Below are 22,933 nucleotides of genomic sequence, written 5' to 3'. Positions count from 1 at the left end.
ATGAATGCTTACAAAACTATAAATTTTCCTCTTGATACCACTTTTTCTGTGAACCACAAATCTGAAAACTCATGTCTTCATTCTCATTTGTTTCCAGGAATTTTATTTTGTTTTTGGGTCACACTCAGTGGTGTGTTATTCCTGGCTCTGCACTCAGAAATTGCTCCTGATAGGCTTGGGGGGACCATATTGTATGCTGGGATTCAAACCACCATCTCTCCTGGGTTGTCCCCATGCAAGACAAATGCCCTACTGCTGTGCTATCTCTTTGGCCCCATGTTTCCAGGAATATTTTTATTTCATTTTTGATGCACTGGTTTTTCAGTATGAGGCTGCTTAATTTCCAGATGTTATTTCTCCATGTCTGTTGTGTCACTTTAGTGCATCATGATCTGTGAAGATAGTTGATAAAATGTCTATCCTCTTCATTTTATTATGTTTTATGGTCTAGACCAGGGCTTATCTTGAAGAATGTACCAGGTGTATTGGAGAAGAATGAGTATTCAGCTTACGAGGATGGAAATCCCTAGATATGTTTACTAAGTCACTGTCATTCCCTTCAATTTCTTCCTTCAAAGCCAGTATATCCTTGTTGAGCTCTATACTGGTTGATCTATCAAGAGGTGACAGAGTGGTGTTCAAATCTTCCACTGCTATTGTGTTTTTATTGATGTATTTTGTAAAGTATATTAGTAGTTTAATTAAGTATTTTTCTGTTACTCCATTGGATGCATATATGTTTAGGTGCTAATATCTAATATATACGAGGCACTCATGGAACTCAGTAAGAAAAATTATCTAACCACATTCAAAATTGGGAGAAGAAATAAACCATAATTTCCTGAAGGAAGAAATACAGATGATCAAAAGCATATGAAAAAAAGGCTTCACATGTCTAATAATCAGGGAGATACAAATAAAAAAAACTATGAAATATCTCACACCACAGAGACTATCACACATTATTAAAAACAAAAACAAAGAAACAAGAATTTGGGGCAGGAGTGATAGCACAGAGGTAGGACATTTGCCTTGTATGCAGCCAATCCAGGATGGATGGTAGTTTCAACCCCAGCGTCCCATAGGAACCCCTAAGCCAGGAACGATTTCTGAGCACATAGCCAGGAGTAAGCCCTGAGCATCACCGAATGGGGCCCAAAAACCAAAAAAGCAAACCAAACCAAACCAAAACTAAAATACCTAAATAAACAAAAAACCAAGAACAAACAGTGCTGGTGTAGATTTGGAGTCAAAGGGACTTTCAGTCACTGCTGGTCAGAATATCAACTAGTCCAGACTTTTTAGAAAACAATATGCATATTCCTCAAAAAATAAAAACCTTAGCGATTGAGCTCTCATATGCTCCCACAATATCACTCCTAAGTATATAACCCTGGGGCTGCAAAACACAATACAGAAAAGCCCTCTGCACTTCTATGTTCATTGAAGTATATTTATAATAGCCAGAATCTGGAACAAGTACCCTAGAACAGATGAGTGAGTAAAGAAACTGTGCTACATCTACATAGTGGAATACTATGCAGCTGTAAGGAAAAATCAAGCCATGAAATTTACTTATATATGTATGGATATGGAAAGTATAATGCTGACTGAAATGAATCAGAGGGAGACAGACATAAAACAATCTCATTAATTTATGGGATATAAGAAAATTAAAAGATAGTATAGTAATTATACCTAGAGAGAAAAGAGATGATGGCCAGCATGACCAGTACATGGTTGGAATCTTGCCACAAATAGTGCAGAAGTACATTTAGGGAAGGGACCACTAAGACAATGATATTTGGATCTGATCACTGTGGACAATAACTGGGTGCTGAATGAAGACAAAGTGATATGCACTGTATCCTTTCATTATCAGTAGTGTAAACCACAGTTTCTAAAAGAATAAAATGGAGGGCAGAGAAAGAGTAAGAGAGAGAGAGATGAGTAAAAAGCCTTCCCTAGGTAAGGCTTTACATGGTAAGGCTGACACTCAATCATGAACAACTTTGTAATCACAGTGTTTAAATAAAATAAAAAATTAAAAAAAATGTTACCCAACTGGCATCTATAGCATAGCATAATACAGAAAAGACTGGCACTAGTGCCTTCGGCCAGAGGAAGAAGAGAAAAGTTAAGAAGAAAAGGAGACTAGTAAACAATAAACAATATTTAATAGATCTGTGATAAAAAAAACTCACTTGTTTTGGTCTTGTGCCCTAAAGAGTAACATTAGTAGGAATAGCACAGACAGGTAGATGAAGAAGTCCCAGACACTATCCTATTTCGGATCACTAGAAATGTTAGGGACTAAATCAGTATCACACTTCCCAATAGGTAGACAGGAGCAATAGTAAATCAGGTAGGAGATTTACCTTGAACTCAACCACTGATGTTCAGTTGCTGGCATTCCATACAGTGCCTTGAGTCTGCTAGGAGTACAGAGTAAGGAATAGCACCTGAGCACCTCCAGGTGTGGCTTAAAAATAAAAAATAGAAAAAGTTCCCAGTAGGCAATTTTTTGCAGCCTTGCAGATAACAGTATCAGTAGACACCACATTGGAACTATTCTGAGAATTTTGATGCACAGAGAAATGAATGGACATTTTATGCTCACATATGTGAAAAATCAATAATGTAAAAATGTCATTCTACCTAAATCAAATCAATATCTATTAATATTCCAGTAGCATTCTTCAAAGAAGCAGAACTAAAAATGAGGGGAGATTGTGCAGGGATTAAGACATTTGCTTTGCATGCAGTTGCAATGGTTTGATTCTTGACACTGCATATGGTTCCCCAAGGTCTTCCAGGAATCCTTATACCTGAAGCCTCAACAGTGCTCTAAACTAAGTGGTCTTCAAAAACAGTTGTCAAATGGAAATAGCAATACTAAAATAAACTTAATGAAATAAAAAAATAATAAAAGAGTTCACAGGCTTCCCAGGAAGATTTCACGAGGGGCATATTTGGGCCTTGCTAACCTTGGAGGAATTTCCCTCCAAGATTACCAATTCTTAGAGAGACAAACTCAACTTGTGAGTGTGCTTTTCAAATGAAATGTAAATGAACCTATCTGAAGCAGCTTCTCCAATCACTTCCAGTCTGGTTCTCTCTCACTCTAACTGACTATTGTCTTGTCCTACTCACCACAAGGCGAAGTGACTTGGGAGAATCATTACACTTGAGTTTACTGAAAGCATTTAAACCAGAAAACCATAAGTCTATCTATCCTGCCTCACCAATTTCTTTCCATAGAAAGGTTTTGTGCGTGGATTTACCTATTATGTCCCTGAGTGAACTCAGTGGGTGGTGCCTAGGGAAATCTCCCTCAGCTATAACATAGAGCTTTACTTTGAAATGGTAATATATCTTTTCAATAAAAGCAATTGCCTGATATGGTCTTAATTCTGATATATCTTATTATTATTTGGTCTTATTATTTCTCAGATGTTCTATTAAAGTACCATATTTTTACATTTTAAAACAGTAAATGAGGATCAGTGAGATGTCTCAGAGTCAGGGATACATGATTTACATGCATAAAGATTAGAGTTTAATTCCTGGCACTATATTACCCCCTGGACATCACTATGTAGTGGCCTCTGAGCCTCCTGAGCACTACTAAGGAGGCCACAACTCCACAGAAAAATTAGTAAGGGGCTGGAGCGATAGTATAGTGGTTAGGGCTTTTGCCTTATCCATGCCCAACCAAGTTTGATCTCCAACACTCCATATGGATCCCAAAACCTTCCGGGAGTAATTTATGAGCACAGAGCCAGCAGTAATCTCCCTGAGAATCACAGAGTGTGGCCCCCAAAAACAAACAAATAAAATAGTGAGAACTATCTTGGCACAATATAATGAATAAATGTTAATTATTATTCTCCTTAAACCATCTGGCAAGAATTAATGCATATTGAATACTTTGTGCCTGGCACTTCACAAACATAATTTTAATTATAACTATGCTGCAGTGAAAATCAGGAATCAAAGTCTCTACTTTACAGATAAGAAAACTGATACAGAAAATATTTCAGTCACTTGGGTTGTCCAGCTTTAAGACAGCAACTTCCAGGATTGAGTCTTGATTATTCTGATTTTGAAGCTTCTGTCACCTTTTCCATTTAGGAGGGAACTGAAAGAGGACACTGAATCTTACGTCAGAAAGATGGAAAAAAAAGACAGACATCAAAAAGAGTTCTTTGCTCCTTTCCTAACAGATGTGTCTTTCTTCTGTTCTGTATCTCAAGGCGATCTCCATAAAGAAATCTGACCACATACCAGCATCTTCATTGCATCTTCATTTTTTAATTCATTTTGTAGCCCATTTGCAAAGCAGAGCAGAAAAGACTTACTTTTAAATAACATACTTTTATTTCACCTTGACCTGGATCAATACTTCCACTTTTTCATATCAGCAATTCTTCCTTCTCTGTCATTCCTACTGCCTGGTATTTTATGCAGTATCCTTAAGGACAGTTTCTTAAGCCCACCTTGTACCCCTCTCCAGGAATGGATATCAAAGCAGACACACCCACGTTTCATTTATCTCAGGTACAGAGCTCAATCATGACAGATAATGCCTTTAGTGTGAGAATGTTAATGAAAAGTTTCAAGACTAAACATATTGGAGTAGGATTGGTGAGGGATAAAACATGAGCAGCCATGTAGAAAGAGTAAGATGAAGAAATGCTTTGTGTCAGAAACAAGAAGGCTCAGCTCTCTGGAAAAAGACAATTGCTGTTTAAAATATTTCAATCTCCATACAAAATAAGAATATATGATTTTTTTTCACCCCCCAAAAAATGATTGTGGACATCATTGTTCTGTCCTACTCTTAGTTCTTAGAAACCTCTTGAGGAAACACTTCTTTGTAGTGTCAATGCATATGAATTCAGGAGATTTAATACCACATTCCCAGTGAAGATCAATTAGATGTGGCTTCAAGGGAGGGCAAATGACATTCAAATTAGTGAGAATCAACCATGGGATTTAAAATAAAGACAGACCTTTTCCTTCAAGATGGCTCAAATAATGGAACGTGTGTGTTGAATTAGTATTGTGTAGAGTTACCATAGTAGGTGTCGAATTGGTGCCCTGAATAGTTACCATACTAAATGTTGAATTGGTACTCTGCAGAGTTGCCATAGTAGGTGTTGAATTGGTACCCTGAAGAGTTATTATAGTAGGTATTGAATTGGTACTCTGTAGCTCTCTCAAGAAATGGTTAATCATGAGGTGAGGAAAGCAGATGAGCTAGGGAGACCCTGACCTTGTTTGAACAACAGATCAAATTAGTTCCCTGCTTGACATCTCACTGTCTGAATTTTATAGCTCTTTTAATCTAAAGTCAGTTTAAATTGGGTTAAATCTCTTGTATCCATAGCTAGCCCCACTCTGAACAGCACAGGGTAGACCTCATATATTGTATATTTGCTGCAGCCACTTTGTTTCAACATTTCTGTCTTATCTCTAGATCTTGCCTTTCCTGGGAATGACTGCCATTCTCATTTTGCTTGGATAATTTGTATTTAATCTCTAGATCTCAGCTCAATCATTATTCCCACTAGATCAGGCTTTCTTGTTATACTTAAGTTTTCTTTCAGACCAGTTATTAATTTGTAATTATGCATTAATTTGGGTAATTCTCTAGTTGTTAAATTCCAAATGAAAGCCCCACAGAGCAGGCATTTGGTGTTTTGTTCTGCAGCAGACCCCTGGTATTTAATCACTTGATGTTCACAAAGTTTTTGCTGAATAACCATAAGGAAAATACATATTTTATTTCTCGATGGGCACCATAGTAAAAGAAACATTGATGGAGGTAAGGAGAGAGCAGAAGAGACCATCAATGCCAGTGCATGTCTTCTTCCTTCCTTCCTTCCTTCCTTCCTTCCTTCCTTCCTTCCTTCCTTCCTTCCTTCCTTCCTTCCTTCCTTCCTTCCTTCCTTCCTTCCTTCCTTCCTTCCTTCCTTCCTTCCTTCCTTCCTTCCTCCTTCCTTCCTTCCTCCTTCCTTCCTTCCTTCCTTCCTTCCTTCCTTCCTTCCTTCCTTCCTTCCTTCCTTCCTTCCTCCTTCCTTCCTTCCTTCCTTCCTTCCTTCCTTCCTTCCTTCCTTCCTTCCTTCCTTCCTTCCTTCCTTCCTTCCTTCCTTCCTTCCTTCCTTCCTTCCTTCTGTTTTTAGTCTACACCTGGTGGTACTTATGGCTTACTCTTGGTTCTGTGCTCAGGGATAACTCATGTTGGGCTTGGGGTGGGAGAATATGGGGTGCTGGGTATTGAAAAGATCAGCCATATGCAAAATAGGCACCTTATCCTCTGCATTATCTTTTCAGCCTGGGTCTCTCATTTCCAACATTTCAGTGATGAAATGTGGGACTTGAGGTAATTACAAATAACCAAAGAGAAGTAATTTGGATAGAAGGAGGTAATGTTTTCTATTTCTTTTTAAATAATCTTCAGAAAATGGGAGATAGTACTGAAGAGGCAGATACCGACTATGAGGAAGGGCTCTGAAGGAATTCTGAAGATAGATTCTATAAGTTTACATATATGACGTTCATATAAGGACAATTTTACTCAGTCCCTATGGTCATGCATATATATACATATATATATATAAATAAATCCCAAGATGACAAATATAGATTTTTAGTTTTATAGAATTTAAAGATTAAGAAACACCATAGAACTTCCAAGCTTGCTCCTCCCTAGAACATGGCCTCCATTCAATTGGTGGTACAGCCCACTAATGTGAATTCACCTCTAATTTTCCTTTATGCCTCTTGAATAACGGACCTTTTGGATACTGGTTAACCTGTGCCTTCAGAACCTTTAGTTAGTCTCTGTATGATCAACATACAATGGTATATCAGTATTGGTCTACTGGCTAATATTGCACAAAAGCAGGGTTTTTGGCAAGGTACATTGTTGCTAAGAAAGATGGGTTTGCTGCAAATTAACTAATTTCTTGGTTTCCATCAGACCTTCCTATACTTCACATAGACAACTCCAATGAGATAAATTACTTTTCCACCAATATAAACATGACTTCAATAACTATAGTTGATAAATGATAACATTTTCAGAAGAAAAGAAAATACTAATATTAAATACATTTATATTGATGCACAGCCAGGTTGGTACAAAGTATGTATGAGCGCATCATTCTTAGGTAAAGAACTTCAGAGTGGTGCATCTCTAGAGATCCAGTGTGTGCTTTAAGGGTAAGCTGGGGAACTAGAGTGAGAATAATGCCAAGAAGAGTTAAACTTTTCCACAAATGCATTATCTGAGGATGAAGATTTTGTTAGATGTTTGAGTCCCCACTCTTTCTTGTGCTGTGAAATCTATTGACAACTACTTTGCTTCTCTAGAATGCATTTGATTATCTACCTGGAGAGAATAATTTCTTCCATTGAAAATCCCTCTCAGTGATGCTGTCAGGATCTGATGACCAAATTGAAACAACTTTAGAAATTAAAATGCCTTATTATACATATGAGGTAATTTTTTGGTAATGGTTTCTTCTTGACTTGCTTAGTCATATTTTATAATACCAGGGAAAATGGGGAGTCTTTCCCAGTTTAAACTTGCCATTAGCCCCTAGAGAATAGAGAACCAGGGCTGTAGAATGAGAATCACTAGAAAAAGAGATGATAGAAGCCAGAGTGGTGGTGCAGGCCATAAGGCATCTGCCTTGCATGCACTAGCCTAGGACGGACAGCGATTGGATCCCCCAACATCCCATATGATCCCCTAAGCCAAGAGCGATTTCTGAGCACATAGCCAGGAGTAACCCCTGAGCATCACCGGGTGTGACCTAAAAAAACCAACAAAAGAGATAATAATTAAAATCTTAAAATTATTGAGTATTTATTAAACACTCATTATGTTTGGTTCTTAGTTAACACATTTTTCATTTAATCTTTGCAACATTTATGTAGTATTGTGACTCCTGTGTGAGTAAACATAGGCTGAAGTGAATTTAAAAGACTGTATAAAAATGACTTTTCTGAGGAAGTGTTTTTTATCCAAGAACTGACCTCTATGAGTATCTGAGACAAAACATTCTAGATGGGGAGGAGCACATACAAAAGTCTTGAATGAGGCACTTGTTCAAGGCGTGTAACAAATACCAGAAGGCTAGTACATCTGTCAAGCAGTGGAAAAGAGGTAAAGTTGTAGAAAATAAGCCAGAGAGGCAGCTAAAATTATTGGGTTGTATAGCTTTTGAGAATAGTGGCAAAAAATTTAACTATTATTCTGTGTGAAAAGGTGGTGGTTGTGAGAAGTTAGAATAATAGGCCCAACAGGGCTTGTGAGGTGCAAAACAAACAAAACAAAAAGATGATAACTTATTTTTGAAACAGTCCTCACTTCACCTGCTAGTCCTTGTTCAAGGCACTTCATTCTGGGATCTCAGAGTCAAAACACTGAGCTATTTTCTGGATTCAGAATATATTGTTAAAGGACCAATTTTGTCTTCTGATGACTCTTGAACTAAGAACTGATTAGGTGAGAGAAACCCAGAACAAGACAATTCCCAGGAATCCCTCCTTCTGATTCCTCCTTGAATTTAACAAGACAGTGGAAGAAGATATGCTCCCTGGGTGTAGGGGAGGGGAATGTATAACGGGCCACTGCAACGGAAGCTATGACTATTTTAAGATGGACTTGGAACAGCTCCAGAGAAAAGTGTTCATTTATAATCATCCAGAGATTTTTTTCCCTTAGAATTTAATGTAGCCTGGAAAAAAATTTACATTAAATACTCTTCCCTAGCAGCAAGGGAAAATTCAAAACAGCAAATTTACAGACTTACCAAGCAGAGACCTAAGGATTTGCATAGCCCGTATTGGTTTGCAAGACACAAATCTGAAATTACCTGATGAATATATGCAATAAATAAAGCAATAAAGTAATGTCAAAGACATAAAGTAATTCACAGCTAATAGATCCAAGTTAGGAGGGCATCTGGGGCAATTCCCCCAACATGAAATTCTCTCTATGTTAGAGAAAGGGAGAATAGTTTCTTTTCATTGACTTTTATCTAAAATTGTCACTTTTCCAATTTAATGGTTTTAATACATCCTCGAGGTTGCTTTTATATTAGTTTCCTCACTTATAAATAAAGTTGCACATATTGTTAAGAGGAGATTGCATTGTATTTTAATGACCAGGTACTGACAATATAAACATAAAGAAGATCAACTTTTGCTTTTGTGGTTTTCATTTGCATGACATTTTATTATTTTTCCTTAAGAAATGTGGTACATCTGGAGCCAGAGAGATAGCACAGCGGTAGGGTGAGTGCCTTGCAAAAAAGCCGATCCAGGATGGATGGTGGTTCGAATCCTGGCATCCCATATGAACCCCAGTGCCTGTCAGGAGCAATTTCTGAGTGCAGAGCCAGGAGTAACCCCTGAGCACCACTGGGTGTGACCCCCACCCAATAAAAAGAAATGTGGTACATAAAGAACAATACCACACGGACTAAAACCTGTCTGATATTTCTATTTTTTACCCCCTTGGTGTGATAATTCATTCAACAAGCAAGATGAGACAGCATGTTATTAGTAAAGTGGCTAACATTGGCTCAAACAACAGGAACCTTTCCAAGAGGATTTGAGTAACTATTTTTTTCTTAAAAGGGAAGGTAAGTCAATGAAGGTAAAGAGAATAGCAAGGATAAAGATGTAAAAGCCACAAAGCATTAATCTTATTATTATAAGAGAAAGGAACCTGAAAGAAAATAAATCTAAATGTGTAAGTTGGTGTAACTGGGAAAAATGAAGGGCTTTCAGAAGTCACTGTTCACTCTTGAGAAAGGGACAAAATGATTAAGTCTGGGAACTAATTTAATGATTATCATTTTAAACACAAGATGAGATGTCTGTAATAATTTTGTGCCATGACTTTCTTTTGTTTGTTTGTTTGGTTAGTTTCTTGGGCCACACCATTGGCCCTCAGGGGTTACTCTTGGCTCTGCACTCAGAAATCGCTCCTGGCTCAGGGGATCATATGGGATGCTGGGGATTGAACCCATGTAAGTCTTGAGTTAGCTGCCTGCCAGGCAAATACCCTACCACTGTGTTACCACTCTGACCCCAGCCATGATTTTCTTATCTGTAAAGTGTTAAATTGCTTTTTATGGTTGTTGTGAAAATTAAGTAAATAAATGTATGCAATGTACTTAATATATTTATACTAACATGTGTTACTTTAATGTGCACATTTATATTTAAATTATATTATATTGTATTATATTATATATTTATATTTAAACATATGAAGTTAATTACATTATAGGAGAATATCTATTCCTATAGTACTAACACATTCAAGGTAAGCAGGCACAACTCAAAAGATGATCTTTGTTAGGTCATTAAGGATTGCTTAAATTGGTTGGTTGACCCTAGGGTAAGAGGGAAGACTATTATTGTGTAGTTAGAAATAATTGTTGAGGTCTCAATGTTTTAGGAGGGTCTCTTTAGAGAAAGATAGTATGTCAAAATATATTCCAGAGAATGTTGGAAGCTGTCCAGGGAGCCTTAGGCAAGACATGTGAAAATAAGGGAGACTGCTGGCCTCAAATTGTCTAGGATAGAATTTCAACCCTGCCATGTCTGTACAGCTTAGTAAAATCCACTTTATACTCAGTTTTCCTTTTTTTCTTTTGTGTACTATTAGGGTTAGATCACCTTGTGAGGGTTTTTTTTTTTTTAAGGGGGGAAGTGGGAGGTCAAAGAAATAATTTCTCATGACATTCAGTATGGAACTTTCATTTTCACTAAATATTTTAAAATATAATTGTGATTTGCTATCTTTAGACAGCATAAAGTATTAATAATATCCAAATTATATGGTAAATTGAGCCAACATTAATTCAAATATATGATTATTTTAAGACTTTTAAAATAATTGGAGGGCTTATCTTTATTCTGTGTATATGTTTAAAAATATTTGGTATAAACCTAAAGAAATTATTGCATCTGGTCACCTCTTGTCTTCCTTGAAGGGAAGCTTTAAGCATCTTACTTCTTCAAGAAATAAATGATCTAAAACCAGATTATAAAAATCCTACAAGAGTTTTTACCCTGATCAAATTCTGTCATGACCCAACAAAATCCTGAGTCTTGTGTCACTGGAGGAAATAGACTTAGTTCTGATCAAGTGGAAAGGGCTGAGAGTTTTTAAGAAGAGGTAGGGTGGGTAATTACTCTACTTCTCCAAGTTGCTCTACCTGGGGCCCTGAACAAATGCAACCTAGCTCTCTTCTGATTCTCCTCCTCTTCAGAACAAGCTGCTCAGGCTCAGTCTCTTCTGGCCTCTCCTAACATTTCTACTGCAATTTCTAGAGCTATTTAGGATGGTATCTTTCTAGTAAAAAATCATATAGGCTTAAGATGTCACCATTGTTCTCACAGTGTTCCATGAAATCTTCCAGTATCAGGTTCTTTGCTTAAAATCACGTTTTGCTTCTGCTAGTTGCCTTACTTCAAGTCATAATAGTCCCAGGTGATCACATAAACAGTCAAATAACAGAGGTTATCGTTGGACCCACATATCCTTCTCCCAATCTATTTTTGATCATATGAATGATTGTTTATAGAGAGTGAAGAATTTAATTGTTCAAACCTCTAAACATAACTTAATACATACTATGCATAATTGAATTCTACAATCATGCATGGATCACTGTGGTCCAGTCTCTGTACTGAGCACTGACAATGAATAAAACCAAGTTCAATATCTTTTGTTTGTTTGTTTTTATGCTTTTGTTTTGGGGTCACAGCCAGCTGTGCTCAACGGTTACTCCTGGCTCTAAGCTCAGAAATCGCTCCTGGCAGGCTTGGGGGACCATATGGGATGCCGGGATTCGAACCAATGACCTTCTGCATGAAAGGCAAACACCCTACCTCCATACTATCACTCCGGCCCCCAAGTTCAATATCTTAAAGGGTTAAGTCAAAGGAGGAGGGGTTAGTTCAACCAGAAATAAATAGGCCACAAAGCAAAATAAGTATCATTTAATAATACGTCTCATGTGTTGATAGCAACACAGTGTATAGGTAGGGCTTCCAGGGAAAATCTTCCTGCAGAGAATTACACAGAAAATGGGGATCTAAGATGGGGTTGGTTTACCTGATAAAAAGTTGGGTAGAGAAGTGAATAAAAAAAGGAAGCAATGTTGAATCAGCTTCTCAAAGTGTGGCCCTGGACCAGTATCCTTGTGTCTTGATTTCAAATTTTACCTCAAAAGTTGCGTTTTAACAAGGATTCTATATGGTTACTGAGCACTCAAGGCCTTGGATGTCTGGGAAAGCAGAACAGTAAGAGAAAGAAGAGAAATTTGGGTCTGTGTAGGGATTAATAAGAAACTCAGATTAGACAAGGAGCCAGGTAGGGGAGTTAAGGATGAGAGTAGATTCCACCCTCACATGTTTTCTAGGAAGAAAAGATCTTTATCCCAAAGATAAAGAATAAAGGACCCCTGGATCTGCCCCAAAGCAATGGATACTCAGGTGATAGGTTCCATCTGTTTCACTCTGATGACTAACTGTCCCTCTTGAAAACATAGAGCTTTGCTTTCATTTCCTCTGCTAGGACTGGGTCCATTAGAGCCAATTGAGCTATTCATCTCTGCCTACATTACAGGCTGCTCTGATGAAGTTCATACAGACAAATTGATCAGGTCTGTTTTGATTAATCCTAATTATTCTACTGGGATTTCTTGACAATAACTATGATGTGGAGAATTAGCATGACTGCATCATGGATTTTGGAGTGCTGTGACTGATGCAAACTTTTATGCATGGTAGTGTGTGTTTGTGTGTGTGCATCTACATTTTGTAATTCATGTCTGTGATACATGAACAAAATTACTCCTACTCACAACCCTCTCCTTCCTCAGTCCTAAATTCATCCACTGCTAGTAAAGTTACATTAGTCAGATAGAAGATACAGATTCTGGTGTGGACAATTTCTTTATCCTTTGAGTCACTTCTCCTCACTGCTTGGCATACTCCTGGGGTTGTTTCCCATTCTCCTTATTCAAACTGATCTTCTATAAAAATACCAAATATACCATTACATGATCTTGGAACATTCTCTTCCTTCTTCCTGGGGTACTCTTCCTATCACTCCATCTATGCTCAAAGAACTCTCATTGTAGTCATGCTTTCTCCCTGAAACTTGCCCCATCTTCCTGGGAAGATAAGTGATTCTGATATCCCCTCATCTGTAGTTTATATTCAGGGTCTCTTCCTGAATAAAACTCATGCTGGATTTAAGCTGGAGTTTGTAGTATTACTCCAAGACCAGAAATTATGTCGCTTATTTTTGTCTACACCATTTCACCTAGCACGCTTAGTACAAATAGGGAAGATTCTACCCTATTTGGAATAAAAGAGTCAGAGAAGAATGCTCTAAGAATGTTTATTACAGTATTATAGATTAATTGTATTACACCTGCATCATAATTTTCAAAATGAATGGCACATCAAAAGTCCTCAGATCTTTTTTCTTCAATGCTACCCGAACATCCACAGGTGATCTATAGAGAAAGAAAACACAGAGACTGACCATTTTTCTATTTTTTATTAATCTATCCTTCAATGCTTATATAAACTTAACTTTTTTTCATCTCATCAGCCTTTATTTTTAAAAAATGATACCTTTATTTAGGCACCATGGTTACAAACATGTTTGAGGTTGGGTTTTAGTCATAAAATGTACACCTTCCCTCACCAGTGTAATTTTCTCTCCCCAATGTTTCCCATTTTTCTCCTCCTCACGTTCTTGCCTGACTTTGAGACAGGCATTCCATTTCTCTCTCTCAGGATCATTGCCATGAGAGTTGTTATTATAGTTATTTCTCTAACTGTGCTCACCACTCTGTGGTAAGCTTCATATCATGGGCTGATCTATATATTTTTTGTCCTCATCTATATTATCTCTGGGTATTATTACCATACTGTCTTCTATTTTTCTTAAATCCCACATATAAGCGATACTATTCTGGGTCTATCTTTCTCACTTTGACTTTTTTAACTCAGGATAAGAGTCCATGTCCATATATGTATAGGCACATTTCATGACTTCATTTTTTCTAACAGCTGGGTAGTATTCCATTGTGTGTATGTACCTAGGCCTTTCTTCCTGCATTTTGTGTTTGTTTTCCTTTTGCTCTTTTATGAAATTTTAATTTATTTTATGTCTGGGGACATTCTCTGAATACTCAAGTGTATTCCATTGATCTGATGGTCTGTCTTTATTCAATACCATGCTGTTTTAGTAACTATTGCTTTGTAATACAATTAAAGTCAGGAAAAGTGATGCTTCCCATCTTCTTTTTCCTAAGAGTTGCTTTTCTCTATTTATGGGTGTTTATTGTTCCAAATGAATTTCAGAAGTGTTTGATACACTTCTTTGAAGAATGTCATGGGTATCCTTAGAGGGATTGAATTAAATCTGTGCAATGCTTTGGGGGAGTATTTCCATTTTAATGATGTTAATCCTCCCAATTCATGAACAGGGTAGGTTTCTCCATTTCCTTGCGAGACTGACTATTTTCAACAAATGATAAACATTCTCTCTTTTCAAACAAGTCTGAGTTTCAGAAAGAAGCCCCAGAACCAACACAATTTAGATGAGATTTGAACATTTTCTCCAGCTACACCAAACAGCTGTTGGTATAAACAAAGAGATGTGAATGAGAGATCCCAGCATTATCATGAGGGAAAAAAGACAGTTCCAGTCACCAGCATCCATACAGCAATGCTGCAATCACTGTGTTACAAGGTGGAGAGTCCTTGCTGGGGAACTCTTTCCAGTTTTTGGAGCAAGGTTATTTACGTTAAATGGTCCATAGGGTGCCAGGGCAAAGGTCAGAGCCAAATAAACTGGGCTCACAAGTCTACTCTTGATTACAGATCTAGAGGAAGTCACTTAATTTCCTCAAAGCTTCATTTTCTCATGTATAAAATTAAGATATGTCTGTGGGTTCCATATAGATCCAATTGGAATAATTAAACAGAACATAATATGTATATTGTTTCCAGCATGGTGCTAGGTAAACTACAAGTTCCCAATAATTGGAGTCAATTTTTCTTCCTTCTAACCCAACAGTGACTTCTATCAGAGACAGAAGAGTGTGTCTTGGTGGCAAGAAGCCCACTTGAGCATCAGATTCAAGCAGGTAAAGATTTTATTGGAGAGTAAAGTCTCACTCTTACATAGCACTCTGCACTGTGTCTTTACAGAAGCAACCCTCCACTCAAATGTGTGGCTGAATGCCCTAGTTAACCCTTGGTGTGCCAAGAACCTCATTTAAAGATATGAGACCTCTCTAAATCCCAGGTTCCTGCTATAGGCAAGAGAGCTTTGTAAACTGTAGAGCTTGGGATACATTCATTATTACAGCCCAGTAGATGACTGTGGGAAATTCCTTTCTTTTTAATTATTACCAGTTTAATTATATTTTTCATTAGTTGCAAAAGTCTAAAGAGCACAAGAAATATTATTAGTATATGTAGTTAGCTTTCAAATAGTTGCTGTTTTCTCATCCTTTGCTTTAATTTTTTAAAAAAATTTAATACTGAGGTTTATAATACTGTTAATGACAGGATTTTTTTTTATAAGTCACTTGAACACCACACCTGCACAAGAGTGTTTGCTTCTCTCCATCACTGCCTTAGTATCACCCTTCTAATCTATTCCCATACTCTTCCATCTCTATCCCCTTGTTGTAGACCAGTTTTTAGTTTCTATTGCCATTGGGCATTTGTTATGTTCCTATTATTTACCCCCATATCTCATACCTGAGAGTGATTATTCTATGTCTGTCCCTCTCTCTCTGATTAATCACTCAACTTCCAAGGCTTACATTGGACCTGAACCTGGGGGAAAAAAATCAAAGTTTTTTGTATCTTTCTATTTTCCTCTCAAGAGACTTTAAAATTCGGCAGACTTCTCCTGGATATCAAGTTCACCAGGATTTGATAATTTATTCTTCAATACATGTTTATTTGGGGGCTCTAATGTACTAGATGCTAGGAATGTATCAATGAATACAATGAAATACAATGAAGCACTATGTAATTGGCTTCAATAACTGTTATTGCCCTGTAAACCTCTAGTCCAACCATAGGTTGGAACATGACAGACATCACAACAACTTATGAAAGGTGAGACAACTATACTTAGTGAGGTTGAACAACTCTCATTGTGTTTTTTTTGGAGGGGCAGTGCAGAAAGTTGGTGGGTAATTTGTGGTGGGATTGTAACCCTATAAAATATTGCTTTACTATAGTATTTTACAGCATAAAACAATACTTTATTAATTTTTATTGATATGTTTGACTAAAATACCTGTAGGTAAACACTATTTTACCAATTTATGTTAAAATATATGTAACCAATATAGCCTGATCATCTATTGAGAAAAAACTCTGTGGATGGTGTTAGTCATTTTAGATTAATTTTAGGGGAAGTGAAAGTCATTTCCAATCTCTCACAAACCCATGATTGACATTGGGGGAAAGGGAACTATGCTGTGAACCTCTCTTTGCTGTAGTCTACACAAATCTTTAAAGGGTGCAATAGATAGATGAATGCAGAAGTCTGCCATATATATTATATATAATTTTATATATTATATTTCCTCAGAACTCTTCTCAGATGCTCTTAAATGTATGTCAGATAAAATTATTGCCACTAGAACAAAAAGAATTATTGCTGAGTGAAAATTTATCACTCTTTTGGGTATAAAGGGGACTTAAATTCTTTTCGCCAGTAAACTGTATTCCTTGGCTTCTCTGAAAATATGTCCGAGTTTTCTCAGAAAGAAAAATGTACAAAAGTTCTTTCCCTCATCTACTTATATACAGTATCTTATGTGATATAGCCCGTGCTTACACTTCTTTCTTATCCAGTGTCCTAGATCCACTGTACTTATTAGGGTTTTCTGTCTAATATTTGAATATTTGGCTGCCTTTAATCAAGCAGTTGGCTGCCTCTTGCCATTTAGGTCCAAAAATAAATGCCACCTCCACAGAGAAATCTTTCCTGATTCAGCAAGACGTTCACACTTCATTGTCCTGTTTTATTTCCTTCGTAACACTAATACTTCATACACAATATTATATATTTTCTTGTAAAGTATTAGTATACTCTCCTCATTTACAAAAGGTACTTGTTTTCTCCATTTACTAATGAATCTCTGTGGCACATAGTGAATACTATCTCAAGCAGAGAAAGAAGTACACATTGAATAATTGAGTAAGAGAATATTTATCAGTCTCCTTATTCCTAGAAACTAGACACAGGCATAAAGTGAAAGCCTAGTGAATTGTTTAGCATAGACTAAAGATGCATATTCTTCATATGCTCATAAATTTTTTTTGTGTAATTCTGGGATCATACCCAGTCTCACATGTGTTCCTTCACTAAGCAACATCTCTGACCCAGGATGACTTATTCTTTGTTTTATAGATATATTCACAACACAAATAATGAATAGGCTTATGATAAACAAAGCAAATAGGTACTAAGTATTTATATATCCCTAGGCTGTTTCATGCCATGCATTGTGAAACAGTAGTTCAGGTTAACCTTGCAAAATTGTCTTCTATCTTAGACTAGGGAAAGTCACCCTGATTTGAAATTTTTGGAAAATTTAGATCCTAGATTTTAGAGATGACAGTATGTGGTAGAAAAGAATGGATGCCTATGGATTTCTCTTTAAACTTTTAATAAAGCAATTGGTACAACTAAGTTGGAGATAATGCTGCAGAGATGAGGGTCAAGATACAAAATTAGCTGAATTTACTTACTAGAGTTACTTCTAATCATTTTTTTCTTATAAGTATAATGATTAATGCTCATCTGTACTCATTAATGGTAAAAAAAGAGCAAATAGTGAGACTATTAGGACCTCCTACGTCTCATACCACAGAGACCCTGGAGAAGGTATGATGGTAGCAGAGGCACTTTAACTAGAGATTCAGAAGTTGCGCAAGCATGAGTAGTTAGTGCCACCCCCCCTCCCCATGTTCCCCAATTACTAAATACTTACGAAACTCTAGGAGACTGCTCCTGAGATAAACACCCAGAGGGAACAACAAGTCAAAAATATTGCACCCTAAGTAATAGTCTTCCCTCCAAACTCTTTGTGCTTACAGAATATTATGGAAGGACTTTCACCCCTACTTACATACACCATTAACACAGCAAATCTAAGAGTAGAGGATCCAAATTACAACAATCAAACTTAACACTGTACCTGTCAATGAGGAAGACTGCAGAGCATCTTCCTGATGGAAGGAAGCTGGAACTGGTGATAGGATTGGTGCTGGAACATTGTGTGACTGAAACATGACTATAAAACATTTGTAAACCATGGTCACTTAGTTAAAATAAAAATGGACTGAGAAACAGCATTTACATTTAAAAAATGTAAAAGGAATTTTTAAAAGGCTAAAGTCACCATGGGATACTTCAAGCTTGCCTTGGTGTTCCATCATGGGGCTATAAGCTGCATCCTGATCAGAAATTCAAAGCTTAAATTCAGAAACTCGGGAAGTTGCTAGAGAGATAACACAGGGGTAGGGCATTTGCCTTGTACATAGCTGACCTAGGACAGATGGTTCAAATCCCAGCATCCCATATGGTCCGCCATGCCTGCCAGAAGCAGAAGACAGAGCCAGGAGCAACTCCTGAGTGCTGCAGGTGTGGCCCAAACACCAAAAACAACAAACAAACAGAAAACTCAGGAAAGCCATCAACTTCCCTGGTAAGTCCTTCTTTGGTGACACTAGTGAACAAAGCTGAGAGTCTGAAAGCCCAAACAGAAGCCTCATCACCCTTAGACAAATCTTCACCCTTCCCAAAAAGGAAACAAGTGGAAGGTCTCATAAAGAGCTTAGAAGATTGTTCACTACCTCCTGGAGAAACTCTACATCAGGGGTCTTCAAACTTTTTAAAGTGGGGCTGGATTATGGTCCCTTAGAGAGCTGGAAGGCCGGACTATATGAGCTACTAATTCCTACTCACATTGAACATATCTTATATAAATAAAATGAAAACCATTTATAAATAAACAGATCATGCACCAGTATTTCAATGGGAACTGTGGGCCTGCTTTTGGCTAATGAGATGGTCAATGTTCCGGTTCCATATTTGTCACTGCCAGCCATAACAAGTGATGCAAGTGGGCATCAGTTAATCTTGATCTGGTTGGAGATTTTAGATGTTTCATTCTTGAAAAAGTCTGTTGACAGGCATAAGTGCTACAAAGATGGTTAACCATTTTGAGTGCATGGTTCCTGATATTTGGATATGTCTCAGAGGGAGAGATTGCATAGAAATTCAAAAGGTTAAATGTGTCTTTCAGAGTCACAAATTCTGCAGTTCAGCCAGTTCCATTTGGTAAATTGTAAGGACATTTTCAATCTCAACAGAAAATGGGTTACAAAAAGCTGCATGTCCTGTTCATGGAGATGAAGCTCTTTGAATCTAAATTGAAACTCCTTTTGCAACAATTCTAGTGAAGCCAGACATGTTTCCTTTGGGAATGCAACCAATGGTTTGTCCGCTGACAGGTGTTGAGTTGTTGGGAGATGACTGAAGTTTTCCTCCTGTACTTGTTTTATGAGAAGGCCTAATTTTACTTCAAATGCTTTCACATGCGATACCATATCACAGATGAGCTTCCCTTTGCCTTGAAGTTGCAAATTGAAACGTTGAGTAGTTCTGTTATATCTGTCAGAAAGGCAAGGTGCCATTTCCATTCTGCATCATTGAGCTCTGGTACTTCTTGTTTTTTTGAAAGTAGAAAAGCTGTAATCTGTGGAAGTAAGTCATAGAAACGTTTCAAAACTCTCCCTCTACTCAGCCAATGGACTTCTGTGTGGTACAGAACATCTTCATGGGCAACATTTACCTCAGATAGAAATTCCTGAAATTGTCTCTGGTTTAGTGCATGAGTTCTAATGTAATTAACACAAGATACACAATTTCATAACAGAGTCCCACTGCAGTGATTTACAACACAACACTTGTTGGTGGATGAGGCAGTGTGTGGCAATTGGATGAGGATGGTTATGTTTATCCATCTCTTGTATAATGTGAGCAATTACTCCTCTCTTAGACCCCACCATGCTAGGAGCACCATCAGTTGTTACACTGACTAGTTTAACCCAGTCCAGCTCCAAACCATTCACAGTTTGGCAAACCTTTTCAAATATATCCACTCCTGTGGTTGTACCTTTGATATTTTGCAATGCAGCAAGCTCTTCTTGACTTCAAAATACTCATTTGTGCCACGCATATAAATGAGAAGTTGGGCAGAATCATGAACATCATTGCTTTCGTTGAGTGCCAAGGAAAAATAGCAAAGTTTTCTTGCAGAAGTTTTGCAATAGTGCAGCAAATTTTCTCCCCATTTCTTCAATCCTTCGTGTCATTGTAACTCCTGAAAGGCTCACTGTACTAAATAAATCGGCCTTCTCTGGACACATCTTTTTGGCAACAGAAAATAAGGCATTCTTTAACAATTCATCCCTCCACAAATGGTTTGCCATTGCTAGTTATTAGCTTGGCAAGTTGAAAACTTGCCCGCAGTGAGGAAGTATTTAACTGCTTCTGCTTCACAAAAGTATTTTGCTGAGTCGTCAGTGTATGTTTCATTTGTAATATTTTATCTTTTCTCACTTTTCCAACCAAACAATCATATTTATCTTTATGTTGAGTTTGATAGTGGCATCACAAATTGTATTCTTTGAACACAGCAACTATATTCTGGCATATCAGACACACAGCTCTTTCTTTGTACCGCATAGAAAGTAATTGTAAGTCCACTGTTCTTTGAATATCCTACACTCGCCGTCAATTTTTCTTTTCTTGACATCATTGTTTCCTAGGGATTCCAAACTGATATTAGTGAAATACAAATATGTGTGTATATATACACACAGTGTATGAACCCCCATTAGTCCCTGATGTGAACACTTACCCCTTGCAGGCTTTTCTAAGCAGACCAGCTCAGTCCCTGATAGTTCAGTTATATCTCCCTATATAATGCCCAAATTGATATGTTCAGAATCAGCATGTGAACACTGAAAAGAAATTGCAAAACCGCATATAAAATTTTCAATGTAACCCCTTTAAAATGCTTAAGCATTGAACCCCTAATTTTCCACATGGGCAATTCAGCACCGAACCCCTAACCTCCCAACCACCGCCCACCCCCTAACTTTGATTTTAGCACTGAATGCCTCACCACCCCCAAAGGGGAATTTTCATATGAGCCACCCACAGCCCAATCAGGCAGAACCCCCCATCTGGCAAAAATTTATTTCTATGGCACTTTTGACTGACCTTTGGCAGTGGAGGGAGTGGAGGAAAACCTCACTGACAGGCAGGCACAGCACACAGACACCATGTTGCCTGGGGGTGGAGCAGGCGCCTTTTTACATCATATAGTCACCCACATGTGGTACTCCTAGCCACAATGGCGTCCAGCGCCTCCAGTGAGGTCATTAGCAACACGCGCAACAAGTGCCAGATGCAAGTGCATCAGTGTCCCTCTCAATACCGCCCTCATGCCCACCCTCCCAACACACAACATGCTGTGGGTGGAGGCGGTTGATGTCAACCCTGAGATCCATGACACTGAGTGTATATGCTGGCAGGTATCTTGGCAACCAAATAGCGCTCACTGCTGGCGGGCCAGATCAGACTCCTCTGCAGGCCGCATGTGGCCCGCAGGCCGTAGTTTGAAGACCCCTGCTCTACATGGTCAAGCTGGAGAAGCTTTGGCTGAATGAAGATCTCATTAAAGGCACCATCAAGTGAAGCCTGATGGTGGAGGATCTCATCCTGATGGGCATCAACTACCTGGACAGCCTCAGTAACTTCTTGGGTGGCAGAAGCCATCTACACCCAGGAGCTGAACTGCAAGCTGATGGCAAAGAAGTGGCTGCAGGATCGCAAATACTGCCCCTCTCAAATGACTCACTATTCCTCTAGAGCCTGGAGGACATTGACCTAGTGCTGACTAATGGCAGTGCTCAGAGGAGCCTTTAGAATAATACAAGAAGTACGTGCCCAACAAGGATGAGCTGCAATCTCAATGCCCAGTTCGAGCTGGGACAAATGGCAGACTCCCTGCAGAGCCATAGAAATGACCTTAAGATCGCCAAGGAATATGACCTTCTTGATGTCAAATTGAGAACCCTGGACAACATTGGCAAAGTGTTTGCCCGAGCTGAGAAATTGCAGCAAGCCATTGACACATGGGAGGAGAAGATCTCTTTCAGACCACTCTGGAGAAAACCTGGCTATTCCATGAGATCAGCCTCTGCTACTTAGAACTCAACCAACCCTAGTAAGTGGAAAACTATGGTCAGAAGTCACAGCAGTGTGCTGAGGAGGAAGGGGACATCGAATGGCACTGAATGCCAATATGCTGCTGGCACAGGCCCAAGTAAGGCTGAAAAACTGAATCAGCTAAAACAACTTCGAGAAGGCCCTACAGAGAACAACAGGCCAGGGGAAGTCTCCTGGAGAAAACAGGAAGAGGCACCTAAACAGATATTCTGCAATAGAAGGAAAGCATTAGAAAGCTGAAGAATCGACCTAAAAAGGTGGTGAACCAATGGGAGAGATGAGTCTGCGAAGGAGAGGGAAATGGAAGAGGATCCTCCAGGGAAGGGTCGAACAGCAAGTTGAACAGACCAAAGGAGAAAGCAGCAAGAAAGACGAATCTTCGCAACATACTAGAACAGCAAAATTGCATGGCCAGGAGAGTGTCAGAACAAGGCCTAAGAAGATTGGACAAACCAGGCAAGAAACTGATAGATATGGACAAAGCAGAATCTAGGGACATTTACAGGAGGTCTTCTGATCTGAACCACAACCTTTCTG

At 38.2% G+C, this 22,933-nt stretch overlaps 1 pseudogene; it reads left to right on the top strand.

The window, feature by feature from the left end:
• Positions 1-21,802: 21,802 nt before the first annotated feature.
• Positions 21,803-22,511, top strand: LOC126028404 (outer dynein arm-docking complex subunit 4-like; annotated as a pseudogene).
• The last annotated feature ends 422 nt before the right edge of the window (positions 22,512-22,933 follow it).

The sequence above is a fragment of the Suncus etruscus genome, chromosome 14 (genome assembly GCF_024139225.1).
Source record: "Suncus etruscus isolate mSunEtr1 chromosome 14, mSunEtr1.pri.cur, whole genome shotgun sequence".
Lineage (NCBI taxonomy): Eukaryota > Metazoa > Chordata > Mammalia > Eulipotyphla > Soricidae > Suncus > Suncus etruscus.
Note: the sequence above shows the minus strand (reverse complement) of the source record. Positions and strands in the feature narration are given on the sequence as shown.